This window comes from Nomascus leucogenys, chromosome 9 (assembly GCF_006542625.1).
Source record: "Nomascus leucogenys isolate Asia chromosome 9, Asia_NLE_v1, whole genome shotgun sequence".
NCBI lineage: Eukaryota > Metazoa > Chordata > Mammalia > Primates > Hylobatidae > Nomascus > Nomascus leucogenys.
This window is the reverse complement of record NC_044389.1, coordinates 24,237,228-24,253,204: the sequence shown is the minus strand read 5'-3', so window position 1 is coordinate 24,253,204 and position 15,977 is coordinate 24,237,228.

Here is a 15,977-nt window from a genome sequence, read left to right as displayed (position 1 = left end):
TATTTGAATAATTGTTTTAGGATGGAAAGTTTTTTTTTTTTTTTTTTTTTTTTTTGAGACAGAGTCTTGCTCTGTCGCCCAGGCTGGAGTGCAGTGGCGCAATCTCGGCTCACTGCAAGCTCCGCCTCCCGGGTTCACGTCATTCTCCTGCCTCAGCCTCTCCGAGTAGCTGGGACTACAGGCGCCCGCCACCACGCCCGGCTAATTTTTTGTATTTTTAGTAGAGACGGGGTTTCACCGTGGTCTCGATCTCCTGACCTCGTGATCCACCCGTCTCGGCCTCCCAAAGTGCTGGGATTACAAGCGTGAGCCACCGCGCCCGGCCAGGATGGAAATTTTTAAAGTTCTCTAAAGTAAACCTCAAATAATTTCTGTTATCATTTCCTCTTTCTTGGTAAGAAAATAAACTGGAGATATTCATTTAATAGGTATCACTAATCAGTGTGTTTTTGGTCCCAGGAAGAAGTCCAGAAAGAATAAAGGAAGCAAAGGAGGTAGGGGTTTACCTTGTTTATAAAAGTATAATTCTAAACCTCTATTGGATGATTTACCCATACTTAAATTTTATTCCACTCAACTGCTGCTGCTGTTTAAATAAATCTATTTAGGAACGTTATGTTATCTGTCCTTTTCTGATAATTCAACTATGAGAAGTCATCCAAAGACTAGAGATCATATAATTCATCCTCTTCATGTTTGTTTAATCAGTTTACATTGCATGGATTTTAGCTATCTATTCAATCAACTGTTTTATTCCTTAGGCTATTCCTTAGTAATGCCAAGATGTAAATTGAGAATGGAGTAAAGAGAAATTATTAATAATTTTATAATAATTATTTTATAAAGACTAAAACATAGTGAAATGCCAATATGGCTTTGGAATTATGAGGGAAAATATCTTCAAATTTAGAATATTCTGGAAAACCTGGTAATTGAATAATTTAAAATTTTCACATATATGTTTCACTTACTCATCCACAGTGCCCCATTACATTGCCAGCAGATAGTATTTATCAAGATGTTCTTTCCATCTGGACTCAGGATATTATGTCCCTTTTCTTATCATTAATACTTCACAATAAATCATTATTAATACATCATTTAATATTTAATTGGTTGTTTTTATACATGATTCTGTAAGATTAACATTTCCTATTGAGTAGATTGTCCCTTTACATATATTGCTGATGGGTTTTAACTCTCCCTTGCTAATGAAAAAGAAAAATTCTCTTTATCTAAACCCTAGCAGCCAGAGGTGCAGGTCAATGTCCTACCATTTTCCAATCTGATGCTCCAGCAGGAATTTTGTTTTATATAAAAAGCAGAAGTACTTGGCAGTCTGGACATCACATCAGTGAGGATGACAGTGACATCCAGGCTAAAAGTGGGAAGGTCCAGATTGGACCGTCTCTGCTGAAGTAGATCCTAGACTTCAGTGCCAACTAAGAAGAGCTCTGGAGGTCTTTCCTTTCCAAGCCTGATTTGTAGTCCTCTAATTAAGTAAACGTACCTTGTAGTAACCTAGGCATATTCAAATAAAACATAACATACAGTGCTCCATAGTTAAATATAGATTTCAGATGACATAACATTTTCCTTCTACAGCCTGGCTTGTGATTTTAATGACTACTAAAAAGGTTTCTCACAGTGCAAAGCTGACAAATAATCAAGTTACCCTTAAAATGCTCATTAGTATTATTATTGAAAGTTTACATAACTTCTCTCAATAAACCTAATTCCAGATATTGTCTTCCACTGTTGCTTTCATTCAGCTTCAAATGAAGTTTATATTTATAGCATACATCATATGAAAAAGTTATGTGTTTAAACATGACAGCCATGCTCAGTACAAAGAGATGTTTATTCTCTGAGGAGCATATGAAAACTTCTTTTTTGATGACTTAACAGGATCTCATTTCCCCATCTCAGTTTCACCTTGTCCTTAAGTGGAAAGCAAACTTCCCTGTCGAAATTATTTTGCTTTCTCACTCCCTGCCAAGAGACTAGAGTTGCATCCATGCAAGCAAATGTGCCCCAATATGTCTCCCTTATGTAGAATACTGTCTCCTTATGATTATGAAATGGAATTTACATGCAATGTAATGAGAAGCAGGAAAATCATGAAGCTCTATCCATGTGCACTGCAGAGCTCAGTCATAAAAGATTTTCTAAAGTATTCTCTTTTACACATACTTTTTGATTATTCACATCTGGAACTTACAGTTGATTAATCATACAGTATTTCACTTTTCTTTCTAATTATTGTTCTCCTCATTCAATATTGTCTGTTCAAGTTCATCAGCATGTGGTTTCATTTTGCCCTCAGTTGATTTGATCTTTTCGCCAATGTATTCTTATTCTGTCTTATACAGTTTCTCAGAATTCTTGTTTGTGGCTTAGAAATTTTCTAATTATTAATATCTACCCTCTCACAGTTTCTACCCTTAGTCCAGATTCTGTGCTGTAGGCAATATCAACAAAGTTTATTTCCTCTTTTCTTTGAGATGCTATGACATATTTGAACATAAACTTAAAGACACAGCTTTCACATTTAAAAGTTACATTCCCTAAATTTCTTCAGAGGATCTCGTTGGACATTACTTGTCATTTTGGGTATTATACATTTTGTCAAAACTCTCATTGTAGTTTTTCCATTCCCAAAAATGGACATGATATCTAATTACGCATTTAAAAAACCTTTTACCAGTAATGTTCTGAACATCATGATTACATTTCTTTAACTTTTTAAATTCCCTTCCCAAATGCTTACGTGATATCACATTGAACTACAGCCTACAAGTCCACAAGAAATAATTAAGAATTGCTGATTTTGTATCTATCCTTCTTCATTGTTTGTATTTTAATGGAAGCTGTGACTTCACATTCATTTCTGTTAAACCTAATCTTAATAGATTCAAGCCTTAGTCTTTACTTGTTGATTGACCTTGGTTAAGCTGTGAGCCTTTATTTTTTCACTAGCTATTTAACATAGGAAATAGCTTCTGCCTCAATTCCTTCATTTGCACTGAAGATTGTATACTTCAAGTCATTTTGCCATGAAGGGATGAAGTAACATGAGTACTTACAATACTACCAGACACGTGCTAATTGTTCCATATACATTTGCTATTCCATAAAAACATTTTTAATCTATTTTATTTTTCTAATAGGCTAAATGCTGCCATGAAGTGTTCTAGTTATCCTTGTCAGCATTGTGGCAGCTACAATTTGGGTTTCTTGGCTCTATTAGTTTCCTGTGGCTCCTGTAACAAAGTATCATAAACTAGGTAGGTTTAAATAATGGTAATGTATTCTCTTATGGTTATAGAGGCCAGAAGTTCTAAATCAAAGTTTGTGCAAGGCTATACTTCAAGAGGTCCTGGTGCAAATACCTCCTTTGTCTCTTCTAGCTTCTGATGGTCATAGGCATTCCTTGACTTGTAGCTTCATCAATTCTCTCTCTACCTTTATGGGCACATTGCTTTCACCTCTTCTGACAAATCTGTTTCTGGCTCATTCTAATAAGGGTTCTTGTCAGTGAACTTAGAGCCTATTATATTGAAAAATTCAGGGTAAGCTCCTCCTCTCAAAACCCTTAGCTTAATCAAATCTTTTGCCTTATGATATAATATTCACAGATTCTAAGGATTAGGATGTAGACATATTATTGGGTGGCTATTAATCAATATACTAAACACACTAATGATATCACTGTTCAAATCTCAAGCACAACAAAATATTTATCTGGAGATTATCTAGGAAAGACTGTTGCCACTTAATAATTTGGAAGTTTTGCCAATGTTCATATAATTGGTGGTGTAATGAGAATCTCACTACTTGGTCCCTAGTACATAGTACCTTGAAACCTACTCAAGACATTACTTTTGTGAGCTATGTGAAGTTGGGCAAGTGACCTCAACTTCCTGAGTCTTCAATTTCATCTACAAAATGATAAATTTCTCCATGATTATCCTGAAATTATTTTTAGCAATAATTTCACATTTGCATAATTTTGCTTAAATATAAAAATGCCATTTTTAATAATATGCTAAACTTCAAAATCTAATAGATATTTCAGCTATGCATACTTATTATTATATGAGTAAAATAAGCACAATATAGCATTTGTAATATGGGTGGGATAGTCAGTAATTGCTATCCATTTTCCAGGAAATAATTGATTATTTCTAACTCAGATGATAATAAAAAGCTTGCTGGAGAAATTTAGGAAGGAATCAGGAAAACCAAAAGACAGAAAAGAGGTGACAAATGGAATTGCCAAAGGTTTCTAACCTAGAAATCACTCAGTCATCCTGACATATTAGATAGACATTTATATATTAGCATCTGTAAGAACTGTGTAGTCTCCCATTGAAAAGATTAATTTGAATTTAATAAAAGCAGTTGAGGAAAAATCTAAGGTCTATGTATTATGAGTGAAAATTACTCATATGGTGAAGCAAATAATAATTTTCAATAATTTAATAAGACTAAAAATGCTATTTTTATCTTTCTATAAAGTATTACTGCATAGTCATGGGAAATAAAATAGAAATTATTTATACAAACCAATTAAAGGGAAAATATAGAACTTTTATAGCCATATTTCCATTTGTCTTTCTCAAATATATCCTATAAAACCAAATTCAAATAAACATTGATTGCTTATTATGACCTTGTCTCTAAGGTAGTTTCTAGAAAACATTTTCTGTACTAAAAAGCCTATAGTCAGCTGTATTACATCACAAAAAAGTAAATAATGACAGCAATGCCTTTCCTGAGTAAGGGATTATTTTTCCTCATCACCTATAATGCTAGAGTCGAATGTATCAATTGCCGTACCTATCTTGCATCTAAAGTTGAGAAAATCTATACCCTAGTCACAGAGCTACTTGCTGAAAAAGTATAGGAATATATGGGAATAGGAAGAAAGCTCTTAGTTTTATTTACTTACACTTCTGCTTATGTAAATTTTGCCTCCACGTACCCTTCCCTCTCCCCATATGAGATATGATTATGATTTTTTTTTTTTTTTTTTGAGACGGAGTCTCTCTCTGTCGCCCAGGCTGGAGTGCAGTGGCACGATCTTGGCTCACTGCAAGCTCCACCTCCCGGGTTCATGCCATTCTCCTGCCTCAGCCTCCCTAATAGCTGGGACCATAGGTGCCCACCACCACACCTGACTAATTTTTTTTTTTTTGTATTTTTAGTAGAGACGGGGTTTCACCGTGTTTAGCCAGGATGGTCTCGATCTCCTGACCTCGTGATTTGCCTGCCTTGGCCTCCCAAAGTGCTGGGATTACAGGCATGAGCCACCATGCCTGGCTGATTATGATTTTTTTTTACAAATGCAACATAAGCAGAGGAATAATCATTAAATGTATGGAAGGCTGAAAACAGTGCTTTTACAAAATACTGAGAAGAAAACCAAGAAACCAAGCCTCACATGCCTTCAGAATCTACCGGTAAATTCACATTTGAAATTTCCTCTAATGGAAGAAGTCAATGAATTCTTTGTTTCTCAATAGGTTGAAGATCAGTAATTTAAATCTATTTCCTGTCATTATGCATTGATAATACAAGTGTATGCATATATGATAAGAAAAGGACACACTACTTCCTTAAAAAAATGACAATAGGCCAGGCGCGGTGACTCACGCCTGTAATCCCAACATTTTTGGAGGCCAAGGCAGGCAGATCATGCGGTCAGGAGATCAAAACCATCCTGGCTAACATGGTGAAACCCCGTGTCTACTAAAAAATACAAAAAATTAGCCAGGCATGGTGGCGGGCACCTGTAGTCCCAGCTACTCCGGAGGCTGAGGCAGGAGAATGGTGTGAACCCGGAGGTGGAGCTTGCAGTGAGCTGAGATCGCGCCACTGCACTCCAGCCTGGGTGATAGAGTGAGACTCCGTCTCAAAAAAAAAAAAAAAAAAAAAAAAAAGACAATAATGGTGTAACGCCTAAGGTTCTTGCCTAGCCACGCCTAAGAATTAATGTGGCGGCTGATTGCAGCGAGTGGTAGAGACACAGACTGAGAGAGAGAAAAAGCTGTATGTAGCCTTTATTGAGCAGAGTGAAAGTACACAGCTTACGCAGCGTGGAAGGGGTCCTGGACGGGTAGTCAGATTTAGATTATGCGATTGCCTTTTAAACTCTTTAAGGCGGGAAATAACGTGCGGCAGGAATATGTTACTGAGAGGTGACAGCCTGCTGGCAGTCCTCACAACCCTCGCTCAATCTCGGCGCCTCCTCTGCCTGGGCTCCCACTTTGGCGGCACTTGAGGAGCCCTTCAGTCCACCGCTGCACTGTGGGGGCCCCTTTCTGGGCTGGCCAAGGTGGGAGCCGGCTCCCTCAGCTTGCAGGGAGGTATGGAGGGAGAGGCGCGAGCAGGAACCGGGGCTGCCTGCGGCACTTGCGGGCCAGCTGGAGTTCCCGGTGGGCATGGGCTTGGCGGGCCCTGCACTCCGAGCACTCGGCCGGCCCTGCCGGCCCGGGCAATGAGGGGCTTAGCACCCGGGCCAGTGGCTGCGAAGGGTGTACTGGGTCCCCCAGCAGTGCCAGCCCACCGGCGCTGCGCTCGATTTCTCACCGGGCCTTAGGTGCCTTCCCGTGGGGCAGGGCTCGGGACCTGCAGCCCGCCATGCCTGAGCCTCCCACCCCCTCCGTGGGCTCCTGTGCAGCCCCAGCCTCCTCAATGAGCGCCACCCCCTGCTCCACGGAGCCCAGTCCCATCGACCACCCAAGGGCTGAGGAATGAGGGCACACAGCGCGGGACTGGCAGGCAGCTCCATCTGCAGCCCCGGTGCAGGATCCACTGGGTGAAGCCAGCTGGGCTCGTCAGTCTGGTGGGGACCTGGAGAGCCTTTATGTCTAGCTCAGGGATTGTAAACACACCAATCAGCACCCTGTGTCTAGCTCAGGGTTTGTGAATGCACCAATCGACACTCTGTATCTAGCTAATCTGGTGGGGCCTTGGAGAACCTTTGTGTGGACACTCTGTATCTAGCTAATCTGGTGGGGGTGTGGAGAACCTTTGTGTCTAGCTCAGGGATTGTAAACGCAACAATCAGTGCCCTGTCAAAACAGACCACTGGGCTCTACCAATCAGCAGGATGTGGGTGGGGCCAGATAAGAGAATAAAAGCAGACTGCCCAAGCCAGCAGTGGCAACACACTCGGGTCCCCTTCCATACTTTGGAAGCTTTGTTCTTTCGCTCTTCACAATAAATCTTGCTATTGCTCACTGTTTGGGTCCACACTGCCTTTATGAGCTATAACCCTCACCGCAAAGGTCTGCAGCTTCACTCCTGAAGCCAGCGAGACCACGAGCCCACCGAGAGGAATGAACAACTCCAGACGCACCGCCTTAAGAGCTATAACACTCAGCGCAAAGGTCTGCAGCTTCACTCCTGAGGCAGCGAGACCACGAACCGACCAGAAGGAAGAAACTCTGAACGCATCCAAACATCAAAAGGAACAAACTCCGGACACGCCGCCTTTAAGAACTGTAACACTCACCGCGAGGGTCCGCGGCTTCATTCTTGAAGTCAGTGAGACCCAAGAACCCACCAATTCTGGACACATTACCAGAGCAAGAAACATAGGCAGTTAACTATTTGTGACATGTCTTAGATTTTGAGGAAAACCGGAATTGCAACTTAGGTTTTATCTATTTCATGACCTTGCAGCAACATGGCAAAAGAGACAGAATCTTATGGGACTTTACAAAGTATGCTCACAAGAAATTGGAACTGGGAGTCTAGATAAGGTCCACTGGTCACAGAAAAACAGGCAGTTAACATTCTTTTTAACTTTAGTTTTGGGGGAGGGTGAAGGCAGAGAGGGAGAGAAGGATACAGGGAAACTTACAGCAAAATTTTCACTGTTGATAGCTTTCTTGGGGAAGAAAACACATGCACAAATCCTGGTGTTAGGAATATTTTAAGCATATATCTTCAGTACTATTCATCCAGGACTGAAGTAAGGCCTCAGGCAGGAAATGAGTTTCACAGCTTTTTGAGCCGCTACTAGACCCAGGAAGCCCAGCTGGCACCTCCTCTCAATGGGACTTACATTATCACATATGATGAAGAGGTTGTCTTTCAAGGAAGAAAACAGCATAAAGACACAATTATGGCTGGCGGCAGAAGACGTGCTGTTACTTTGTTTTTTGGCATTTTCTATCATAGCAGGTAATTCAAAATTCTTTTGCGAAAGTACAAGAAAAAGAACAAAAACTCATAGAATGACCAAAGAAATAAAAGTAAAATAAGCCTATTAATTTTTTTATTTAGTTAACAATGCTGAAGAAGATATATTTTTTCTTAATGTTGATTACATGAAACATTTTAATCTATATTTTTCAAACACACAAATCATTAAACCAAGTTATTTAAAATGCAATTAAGTTGTAAAGAAGTGTCCTTTCTTGGATGAGCTAACCAAAATAATCCAGTTGGACAATATCTGGCAAACAACTAAGGAACCAAAATTTGCAGAAATTTCTCAAAATTTGCAGAAATATATTTTGTTGGTTAGCGTAATTCCTTTCTTTTACAAAGGATCTGTAGCCCAGAAGTTTTGAATATTAAAAAATAAAACTCATGGTTAGGACTTCAAGATAGATTTATATAATAATACATTTTTTTCAGCTTCTAAACGTAGTTACAAATAGGTGTTCAGGTAAATTAAATGAAATAATATTTGCTTTCTACATACAGTTTACTAGTATAATTAGGCACAAGCAGAAGTTTTGTTTTGTTTCTATTTGTGAAGAACCATACTGACATATTTATATAACCAACTAGAGCACTGAGGCATAATCACCTGTCACACGATTTTAATTGAACTTTAAATGCTTTAAACTATTTGTTCAAATGTAACTAGTCAGTGATATCACAGGAAAAAACTATATACTTTCATCTGCTACAAGATCTCTTCAGTGTCAGGTTCACACAATAGTATTCTGGGTTCTATTTTCTAAGTAGAAATGAAATAAATTGTGTAGAAAAATATAAGCAATCAGAAATATTTTGCAGCCCTACAATTAAAAGGCATTTTAAGATCGTCAGTCACTATTACATACATTTTCCTAATGTGCCTAGGAGTTTACATTTAAAATCCAATGCAGGGGAAAGCAAACCATCAAAATGTGAATCCAATTCAATTAGTACTTAATTTTCTGCTGGAGATTTTTAAAAACATATTGTTATGTATCTTAACCATTGTCAAGTACTAGATGTTACATGTGTAGCATTTCATAAAACAAATTTCATGTCTTACTAGTTTTAATATAAATGTTTTCTTAAGTTACAAAATTATGAAATGAATTTCTCCTCTAGAAGACAAAACATACTTAAGTAGAAACTTTTATAGTTCACAATGTATTTTTACATAACACTACAGAAAATATGTACTATTCTTTGGGAATATAATCCAGTAATGTTTGTTATATATAATTTTTGAATAAATTTAGAAGAGACTTAATTTATTTATGTAGAGTACTACATCATGTTTATAAACCAACTACCATAAAGTTTTTGGAAAAACTATTTAATGAAAGAAACACGAAATCCTACCTCATCCAAATATCGCATGATTGTGATATCATAAATCACCAAAAAAAACCCACCTGATTAATATACCTCAAAAAGTATCAAGAACACGAATAGCCATAATATGAAAAGTAGTAGTATGATCCAATTTCAAGTTATGAATGTAAGAATATATATCACAGGAAATATTTTAATAACATAGAGACATCTAAATTGAAGTTTTGTTGACATATCTCTGATATTTATTGCTGTATCAGTAGCTTACATTGTTGTATTTAATTATTTTTTTCTCTAATTGAAAAATTCTGTTCTTATTTTGACACAGTTTTTATGTGGCTAATAATCTGATGTTAGAAACCAGAAAAATAAATGTATTACTAAATTATGTATGTAGGCATATGTGCATTTTTATGCCAAGATGATTTTAAATGGCCATAAAAACACATACGTCAAGTAATTTTATATTTTTTATTAATAAAAATTGAAAATTAAAGAAATTATGTTTGTTAGAAACTAGCCAATTTTAATAAACATAGGTTTCCTGAATGCATAGTGCATTCAGGGTGCTGGGTTCTTTTTCTGACAGTTTATGCTTTACATATAATCTTGATTTACTTTACATTACTGATAAATTATTTATATTACTGATAAATTATTTTATATTTTATATTTTTATATTTCTGCCTAGATCAGTGGGTAGAATAAGATGTGATTTTAAATGACTTGAAGATAATTTGCTAAATGAAAAGCTATAAGTAAATATCCTGATTCATGACTGACAATCTAAGATCCTGGGAAAATACAGTACAAATAGGAAATATAATAGAAGATATAATAGAGCATTGAATATATACAATTTAATTACAAAAAGCGACAATTGTTTAAGGAGTCAAGTTAATATAAACATTGGTGAAATATAAGCACTCTGTAAGAAAAATGTAAAATGGATACAAATAAAAAATAGGGAACTAAATATAATTTGATAGTCAATACCTTAAATATATAAGGAAAATAACTTCTGGGTTCTTTTAATTCCTTGTTTAATTGTTTTAACCTTTACAATTCTTTAAAATAAAAATGAGATAAGTTATTTTTTTCTCTTGTATAGTTAAAATGGAAGGTTTATAGTATTTTTTTTTCCAATTACAACAGGTATAGCCACTCCCCCACCCACTTGACTGACTCCTTTAAAAACAGGTAAATTCAAATAAAAAGAATTAACCCATATATGTTATCTTATATATGCCTTTTACATGTGATGCAGGTTGAACTCTCTCATCACAGCAGAATTGGTGGTTTCAGGAGATACTAAGGTATAGCTTAAAAGATGAAAAAAATATAGTATTTATATAGAGAGAGACAGAGAAACAGATGAGAGAAAGAGGAGGAGGATTTTGCACATTTAAAGAATGGTTTTAGTTTACCAAATTTAAGGTGTAAATGTAAATATTTTTAAACAATTGCATGTTTTTTACTAATAGTTTAGCAGATTGTTTATGGATATTTATAACAAATTTATTTTTATAATTATTGTTTTAAATACTTAGAATATTGTGAGCTTATGGAAATTCTTTTGGACCTTAAACATTTCTGTCTGCCTTTAAAAAAGGCTTTAAATTTCGACAAAATCCTTTTCAAAAGTGCAAAAGTAAGTTGTGCGTTTGATCAAAATTCAAAGAATGGGATGATCAGTGAAACATAATCTATGTAAGAAATTTCATTCAGTGCTTAGGAAATGCACAAATGCTCTTTGTTCCAATCATCGCATAGCAATTTAAATAACGAAGGCAATTATAAAAGAAACTAGATTTTGTACAGTTCAAGTCATTCTCTGTCGAAAAGGATTTATGAAAGCCTAAACGTGGCCTTTGCAATATAAGGCTATGTAATGCTACTTTTGGATTTTTATCTCTCATAGACCATGATAAAATATGAACTACATGAGAAAAAGGACAGAATTTTTGTAATAATAAGAAGCAGGTGTTAGTTTCAGTTTTACCTCTAACTAGCTATGTGTGTAGGACTAGGGCATATAGATTTTCTATATCTCAGTTACCTCATTTGTAAACTAACAAGGGATGAAGTCTGTAATTTTTATACTGTGTTTCTTTGAAACTAAATGTTCCATGAAGGTACCACAGCTCTATTGAGAAAGATGAGAGGAATGTCAGGTGGAGAGGGCTATAAGCAGCCTAGCTCTCATTTTACAAGAGCAACTATATTATTAATTTATCCTTCTTTAATAAAAAGATTTTATGTTAAATATTTAAATATTACTGTGTTTTGTAATTAAAATAAACTTATTTGGGCATGCATTGCAGATTACACTTTAATTTACTTCATTATATCATTGTAGCATTGCCAACCTTAATCCTACTTTTCTAGATGAGAAAAATGAGGCAGAAAGGGATTAATTAAATTGTTCAGGGTCACAAACCTACGAATTGGCAGATTCATAATTAAATTATAGTTCTATATTATTCCAACTGCAGTGCTTATATTCCCTGCTATTCTTTTTACCAGTGTTTTTTACTTGCATTCATTTATTCCCCTTGAGGGGATCCTTGGGGACTGTCATGTGTTTCTGAAATGAGCGTAAAAGACCCTTTTTTATTTTTACTGAAAAGTTGTCAATATGAAAAAATAAATATACAAAATTATATATAGTACATGATTTTTATGATATAATGCTGTTCTAAATACATGAAGAGACTGATAGTGAACATTTTCATTTCGGGACAGCTAGCTTTTTTTGTCTTTCCTTTCTTTGGGAAAGAGTTCTTCCATTTCATTTTGTAAAACTTCTTCTTCATAATTGTTGCGAGCCCTCACTTGGACTTTGGTTTGGTTTGGTAGTTGCTTCTTTGTTTGGCCTTCTCGGAATCCTTCCAATTAAGGTATATTTTGCTTCAATGAGCTAGAGTAGATTTCTGTTTGTTGCTTACAAAAACCATTGATAATACAGGTACATAAAATGTTGTTTATGTAATTGTTATAAACTGTGTGTTTGTTGCCCCTCCCTAAAATATTCATGTGATGAAATTCAACCCCCCAATGGGATGGCCTTATGAGGAAGGGCATTGAAAGGTTATTAGATGAGGTCATGAGGGTAGATCTCCCATGAAAGGTTAGTGTTTTTATAAGAAGAGGAAGAGACTAGAGCTCTCTCTATTTGAGAACACAGCCAGAGGCAGCTGTCTGTGAACCAAGAGGAGGAGACCCAACAAAACCCCAACCATGTTGGCACCTGATCTCAGCCTCAAGAACTGTGGTAAATAAACTTATGTTGTTTAAGACACAGTCTACAGTATTCGGATATAGCAGCACAAACTGACTAAGACAAATATCCACACCTGGAAATGGGGTGTTGCTGTAAGAAATACCTAAAAATGTGGAAGAGGCTTTGGAACTAGGTATGAGTAAAGACTAGAAGAGTTTTGAGGTGTATATTAGAAAAAACTGACATTTTTGTGAAGAGACTGCTAAAGGTGATTCTGGTGAGGGCTCAGAAAGAAAAGAGAAGAGCTGGAGATAAATCCTCCATCTTCCTAGAGAATATGCAAGTAATCATATGCACAATGTCAGTACAGATATGGATGGTAAAGGCCATTCTGATGAGAGGTCAGATGTAAATGAGGAATATGATATTGAAAAATAGAGAAAAGAAGATTCTCCTCATAAAGTGGCAAAGAACTTGCCTAATTTGTATTCCCATTCTGTAGTTTTGTGGAAGGTAGAAATTGCGAGTATTGAAATTGGATATTTAGCTGAAGAGGTTTCCAAGCAAAGGTAAATAAAATACCTTAATGATTATTTACACACACACACACACACACACACACACACATTTATTTGAGTTTAACGAATTAGAAAATGTCACCAAAAAGTGGTTCTCTCTCTAGCTACACACACAAACACACACACATTCATATCTATATCTGTTGATTAATTTATATTGAGAAATAAAGGTGAAGTGTGTGTGTTTGTGTGTGTGTATGTATGTATCTAGGAGTAGGTAGGCAGAATTACAGAGCCACAGGAAGATTTGACTTAAGGTGCCAGAGACCTGAATCCCTAGGTTAACTGCTACAGTTAGTGACAGTTCTTGAGAGGCAGCAACTGGCAGAAAAAGTTAGTGTGTCACAGACACAAAATTAACCCTACAATCACCTGGCAACCATGCTACAGGGCCAATAGTTCCTCTGAGAAGGGAAATAAAATCAAGCCAAACACCACACACACACACACACACACACACACACACACACCCCAAGACCTGAACATTCACTATAAGAGTGGCATTAGTATCCTCTTATGTACTGAACCTGCCTTTGAGGTCTTCTAGATAGTCTTCTATCACTGTCCTCAGCAGTGCTAAATTTTCAGAGATCTTTTTTATAAACTCTAGTTCTGCTATTGTAGACAAATCTCACATTCACACTTACCACTGGTCCCCACTGTCAGAGGCTGGTACCATATTTGTCTGTGCTTTTCAGTGCAATTATGACATTTCGTTGTTCTACCCTGCGTCCTGTAATCATTGCAGCGCTTTGATCAAGCTTGGATATAGTGACAGTCTACACAGTATTTAAGCTGTGTGGCCAGCTACCACCAGTATTCCTTCTAATTCCAGTACCTGAAGTCTTCATTCTAGAAGGCCTCATGCATTTAACCTAAGTTTTCCTGTATTCTTTCAAGTTCTACATACCCATTCAAGCTTAGTGTTCTTACTCACTTTCAAACGGGCTCACTTAAAATAGGACTTTTGAGAAGCACACAGTAACTCAGAAAGCCAGCCCTCTGATTAAATAAAGGCTATTTATCTTTTATGGATATGAAGAAATCTGGACCTTAGATATAATGGCCTGGATGTTTTCTCGGAAGGGGAAAAAACAACTCACTTCTTCCTTTTAATAGTTGTGAAGTACTAAGTACAAACTAACTTTTCAGTAGATGTTGTATATTATATTTTAAATAAATTTAATCTGTTCCACTTTTATTACCTTTACATTCTTGCAGGAAGTCTGTAAAGTAATACATTTGTTTTTGTATACAAAATTTCATATTAAGATTAATATAATAGTTTTTATATTATGTGTTAAATAATTATATTTTAATTAGATTTTGGCTAGTCATACTTTTTGCTCCTGTGTCTTTCCTATTTTGGTATGGTAAATAATAATCTGATTATATTTGTTTGAACACGAGAGAACTGATTTGCACTGAGCCCCAGAGAGCATTTCCCTGTGAACTCATATGAGAAAGGGATAGAGTCACATAAGCAGAGTTGATTAAGAAGATTATAAAAATCAATTAGCACAGCAAATATTATATGATGATATGTTTGGACATGGTAAAGCTGAGATTATTAATTTAATTTAAACCTGTTTGTCCCAAAACTACATAAACTAGACTTCTTTGTATACAGAGATGGTAACACAAACTGTCAATACAGGCATTTTATATTCATTTTATATTCAGAATTAACTAGCAAATTAGGGAAAATACTTACATTTGAAACATACAATGTTTAAACACATAACAAAATTCAGTAGAATACCCATTAATAACTTCTATATTGGATGCATGCTGGGAAAGAGAGTCATGTGAGCTTGTTTATCCCTTGTGGTCGAATAAGAGTTCCTTTGGCCTGGAACCTTTTTTACACGGAAATAAAGAGCTCTCACAGCCTGTGCTGGGCATATTGTGTTGTTTGGGATTATCTTTCCTTGCTGTGGACTTGATAAGTACTTCTTTGTTTTGCTTAAAGCATATGCATCATACAGAACCTGGCCAACCCAACTCCTATATGTACTTCTGGTGGGGAGAAAACAGGGTTCTTCAGCTATAGCACAGGGCAGATATGCACAGACCATCTCCCTGTATAGACGATTGGGCAAGACCAACTGGCCGTGGGAGACCTATATTCACTGTTGGTGATCTTGCTCTGTATTTCTCTATGTAAGTAAAGCATTGTTTTATTTGGTGCCTGTGTAAATTGTGTCTTTCTTGGTGACACTGGTACCTGCAAACCATGCAGTGGGCTGACATCCTGAAACAGCTGCTCCTGGCTGTGGGCATTACTTCACTCTTTACTGTCTTCCATGCACTGGGACTCCTCCATTGGATTTGCTCAACAATGCATATTCTCATCTCATATAAAATCATTACCAGAAATTATTTTTAAATGTTGCAAATAAGTAAAACATTGCATTAAAATAGACTACATTGAGTTGAACATCTTTTCCTTTACCTGTTGGTGATGTTTATGTCTTCACTAGAGAAATGTCTATTTAGGTTTTTTGCTCATTTTTAAAAATTGTGTTACGTGTTTCTCTATTATTGAGTTGTACGGTTTGTTTCAGGTATATGCAAATGTTTTTCTCAGTTTATAGTCTGCCATTTCATTTTGTTGATTG